This window comes from Bos indicus x Bos taurus, chromosome 5 (genome assembly GCF_003369695.1).
Source record: "Bos indicus x Bos taurus breed Angus x Brahman F1 hybrid chromosome 5, Bos_hybrid_MaternalHap_v2.0, whole genome shotgun sequence".
NCBI classification, from domain to species: Eukaryota; Metazoa; Chordata; class Mammalia; order Artiodactyla; family Bovidae; genus Bos; species Bos indicus x Bos taurus.
Window position 1 is genome coordinate 79,421,332 of NC_040080.1, and position 5,211 is coordinate 79,426,542.

Here is a 5,211-nt window from a genome sequence, read left to right on the forward strand (position 1 = left end):
AGTAGGTGGCACTAGTAATAAAGAATCTGCCTGCCAATGCAGGAGCCACAGGGCATGCAGGTTCCATCCCTGGGTAAGGGAGATCCCTTGGAGTAGGAAATGGCAACCCACTCCAGTACTCTTGCCTAGAAAATTCCATGGACAGAGGAGCCTAGAGGGCTACAGTTCATGGGGGTCACAAAGAATCAGACATGACTGACTACACACACACTGATGTGAAAAGAATAAATTAATAATTCAAGAGGTATGAGGAAAACATCTGCACAGTCTTACTGTCTGTGAAGACTCGTAAGATCCAACTCTGACCTCAGTGGGACCAGTGCATATGCACGAGCTCTTGTTGCCAAAGACAGTGCTGGGCTCATAATAAGAGTGTAACCTTTCTAGACTCAGCTACTGTGCAGTATATTTCACATAGGAAATGATGGCAGAGTGCCGTATTCCCCACACCTGCACAGTGTCCGTATGTGGCAGCATTTAAATGAAATACATGGTTATGTATCTGGGTTTAAGCAGCAAGGACAGGAACACCCAGAAACAGAAACCTGTGAAACAATAAGGATAGAACTAAAATTACTCCTAGGGGGTCAATAAACTTGGTTGCTACCTGATAGTATAATTCCGGAAGCATGGCCCTAAAGTTCGTACAGTAACTTAGAAGTTGACTTAATCCTGAAAAGGTGAGCAATGCAGAGAAGTGAAGAAATACAGAGGTATATGTACTGAATTGTGCTAAACAGAAGCTTGTTGGGGTGCAGACATTCTCCCAGTCTTACAGTTCAGATGCTTTTTAAAACCTGGGGAAAGGCAAACCTGAATGATAGACATAGCTTGCTAGACTTTGCAAATTCATCTCAACAAAATGAGCAGGATTGTATTCCTAATCCCTATCAGATTTGGTACCAAAGGAGAATTTGGAGAACTGGCTAAGTTATTTGAACAAAGAATTGCCAACAGTGGTGTTCAAAGCCTCAACACAACAAAAGGACAAAAGGAAGCGTATCAAGGTACCCTTAATTTAGTGGTGGGAAATGTGGTTCTTTCAGATGGGTGAAACATGATGAGTGTACAAAATCTTGATTAAAAAATGAAAACTTATAAGATCCAACTCTGATTTCATAGATAAAAAAAAAAAAAAAAAATAATTCAAGATCCTGTGTGAGTGATAGAACAGTCTCAAAGAAGGCAGGGAGGGAAGGAGCAAGATGGCTAAAGGAGAGGCTAACCTAGCCGTAGGGAAGAGGAGGAACACGTCTTCCTCTAAGAGAAAAGGCAAGCAAAAAATATATATAGAGAGAGATATAGATATATATGTGTGTGTGTGTATACACGTATCAGGAAAGAGGAACATGGCATTAGTAACAAAAATACAGTATTAACCTTTGTAGTTCTTTATTGAGGAACTATCAAGTTCTCTTGATATTAGTATATCAAGTGTCTATACTAATAGCATTCAATTCTGGGCACTGTTGTTGGCCTGAGGACTTTTATTAATTCATTCATTAATTAATTTAGTTATTATTAATTACTTATTAATTACACAAGCAATGGTATAATTGCTAACAAACATTTTAAAAATTAAAAAAAAAAAAGCTTTCCATGAAGTGGATAATAGGGAGTGGGGAGGTGGAGTGAACTTGGATTTTGCCAGCAGGATCACCTGGGTTCATATCTTCAATCTGCTTCTTACTTGATTGTGTGACCACCTACCTATTTTCTCTAAGCTTCAGATTTCTCTTCTGTAAAAGGAGGATAATAATAGTATATCGGTAGTTAGATGGCTTGAATCTGAGTAACAGGAAATCCATACTCAAATTGCTTATACACTACAGAAGTGTGTTATTACGTAAGTCTGAATGTCCAGAGGTGGCAGCATTAGAAATGGTATGATTAGTCTTGGAATAACAGTATCAGAGATCCAGATTCTATCCTATTCTCCACTCTGTTATTCTTATTGTGTTAGTTTTGCCCTCTGCTGGCTTCTTCAAAGTGGTATAAGAAGTTCTAACATTTCCAGGTATCAATTTTCTAACTGATACAGAAAAGTACAGTACCTAGTTCCTATTCTCAAATGCAGTATATCCCAAGTAGTAAAAGACTAACATGGCTGTGTTTGAAAGTGAAAGTGTTAGTTGTTAGTTGTGTCCGACTCTTTGTGACCCTATGGATTGTAGCCCACCAGACTCCTCAAATCCATGGAATTTTCCAGGCAAGAATACTGAAACAGGTTGCCTTGCCTTCCTCCAGGGGATCTTCCTGACCCAGGAATCAAACCCGGGTTTCCTGCACTGCAGGCAGATTCTTTACCATTTGAGCCACCAGTTTACATACACTTCATACACAAAGAGAGCCTCCCACGTGGCTCAGTGCCAAAGAATTTGCTGCCAATGCAGGGGACACTGGAGACACAGGTTCGATTGCTAGATTGAAAAGATCCCCTCGAGTGGGAAATGGCAACCTGCTCCAGTATTCTTGTCTAGAAAATCCCATGGACAGGGGAGCCTGACAGGCTACAGTCCATAGGGTCACCACAAGTCAGACATGTCTGAGCAACTGAGCATACACCCAATAATACAAAACAGTGTACCAAATTGGTGCTAGAAATAAAATTCTAGTGGAGCTCAACTTTGATAGAAGAGTATCAAAATAGTCTTTATTCAAACAAACAAGTAGCTGCAAATAACTAGTTAAAAAACAGATTTTTTTTAAAGACTTGAAGTTGCAAGAAGTCCCTTAATTAATAGGATGCAGAAATCTGAAATGAGAGCAGTGGAAAGTATTTGTTTCAAAATGGAATCACTAATGAAACTAGTAAGAAGTTGCTACTGAGAAATTATTAATTTGGTCTGACACTGGGTCTTCAGCCAGTATCAGTGGTTTGACTAGTAATGGAAAATACTTTTCAAATGTTTCTTGTAACATGATGAGCTCCTCACTAATCATTTTGTTTTTAAAAATTCAATATGCTTGTTTGCAGTTTGTAAACAAACTTCTAAACTCATTTGCAACAGTGATTCTATCTGATGTTGTAAGCATGGTAATAGGGTGACTGTGCTTTACTACTAGCTTCCTGGGTGGTGGTAGTGGTAAAGAACCCGCCTACCAGTGCAGGAGACATAAGAAATGCAAGTTCGATCCTTGGGTCAGGAAGATCCCCTGGAGAAGGAAATGGCTATCCACTCCATTATTCTTGCCTGGAGAATCCCATGGACAGAGGAGGCCAGAGGGCTACAGTTCAGAGGGTCGCAGAGTCAGACATGACTGAAATGACTCAGTGTACAGGCACAAAAGCCCAAAGTTAAAGAAAAGTGTCCTTAGTGAATGAGAGCAGGGCCTGTATTTGTTCTGTTCACCGCTCTATCCCCTGAGTCTAACACATTGTTGGCACATATAGGGACTCAATAAATACTTATTGAATGAATTAATGAGGGAAATCAATGCACATGGAATTTGTTTGGCTCAGGTCTATAAGTCATCACCTTCCATATCTGTGCATAATGTGGTGAATTAACAACAAGTTGAGATAATACAAAGTATAAGATGCCACCTGACCCCAATCCTAAATATAACTCAAGTAGTGTCAGATTTTAACTGGTCAAACAAGTATATTTTTTCTTAAGAAATACATAACATAGCCTATAGATGTTAATAGAAATAAATGCACTATTTCTTTGGCATTTAACTTTATGAAAAGCACTTTTTTTGCATCATTCTCAATTGCCCTCATTTCCAATAGGAAAACACTGCAGACCTATATGCAAAAATAGCTGATTGTATAAATTATTATGTACCAAATTATTGAAAGAGTCAAAACTTTCTGAAGAGGTTAAGAGGAAAGAGATCAATGGACTGAAATTAAAATTTTGAAAAACAAAATGGTATTTATTTTCTCCAGTTCAAAGCCATAACATAAAACAAAAAAGTTGTTACAATAAAATTATTCTTATTCCTCAGTCAGTTCAGTCCCTCAGTCATGTCCAACTCTTTGCAACTGCATGGACTGCAGCACACCAGTCTTCTCTGTCCATCACCAACTCCTGGAGCTTGCTCAAACTCATGTCCATCGAGTTAGTGATGCCATCCCACCATTTAATCCTCTTCGTCCCTTTCTCCTCCCTCCTTCAATCTTTCCCAGCATCAGGGTCTTTTCCAATGAGTCAATTCTTTGCATCAAGTGGACAAAATATTGGAGCTTCAGCTTCATCATCAGTCCTTCCAGTGAATATTCAGGACTGATTTCCTTTAGGATCAACTGGTTTGATCTCCTTGCAGTCCAAGAGACTCTCAAGAGTCTTCTCCAACACCACAGTTCAGTTCACTGTTAGGAATTCTTATTCCTAATTGGTACCAAAATTGTTGATGAAATGTCGATGAAAAGTTTAATGATGAATTAAACTTCACAGTAAATAACTCCATTTACTTGGGTTTTACAATCTACACAGTTTTTACATTTTTCTGGCCTGTGAGTGATCATAGTATGCTTCATCATTAATTTGGGGAACCCTAGGTTACAAGTGGCAAAGCGCAATCTCTGTGTTCTACTTCTTAATTAATAGACATCTTATCTAGCAACTAACCAGACAGGATCACCCTGCTTATCACTATGTAGTTTTGCATATTATTTAAATGAAAATTTGTCAAATAGAAGAAAAATAGCATAAGTTCCAAAACACAGAACAGGAATACATACTTTGAAAATTTTTTTAAAGAAAATTTTGACAATTTTCAAGTTGAAAGCTAAGTGAATATACTTATCAATCATCATCTTGAAAAATTATTCTGAACTCTGTGGAGAACAAGAAAGAGATGGAACTACTTTAGCAGCCCTTCCCAATATCAAAAAGAAAAATAAGCCTTCCAAGTATGAAAAAGCATTCCTTAGTTTGCAATACAAAAGAAAAATTGTCATCTGAGGAGCTAAGATAATTTCATTATTTTCTCTAAATCATTGAATTGTTGTAAGAAATGTTTAGTTGAGTATAGAAATATTCAGTAAATTTGTTATTGCCACTGGCTAATGATGACAGATATTCACCAGGGAGTGATTTGGTAAGAAAATAAGAATGCAATAGTGCACTGACAAGAAAAGCAAAGTCAATTTCTTCCATATGATCTTTGTTTTGTGAAATTGCCATGAAATTTTCATGCAGGAACCCTGAGGTATTCATAGCTATTTTTCATAGACCTACAAGCTAAGTGAAGACAGCTTTA

At 37.8% G+C, this 5,211-nt stretch overlaps 2 non-coding genes across 2 annotated transcripts; both read left to right on the forward strand.

The window, feature by feature from the left end:
- Positions 1–241: 241 nt before the first annotated feature.
- LOC113893859 lies at positions 242–318 on the forward strand. Its single transcript, XR_003511382.1, has one exon. It is a non-coding gene; the product is annotated as a small nucleolar RNA SNORD19 (small nucleolar RNA).
- A 726-nt stretch (positions 319–1,044) lies between these two features.
- Positions 1,045–1,124, forward strand: LOC113893868. The gene has a single exon (XR_003511388.1). It is a non-coding gene; the product is annotated as a small nucleolar RNA SNORD19B (small nucleolar RNA).
- Positions 1,125–5,211: the final 4,087 nt, after the last annotated feature.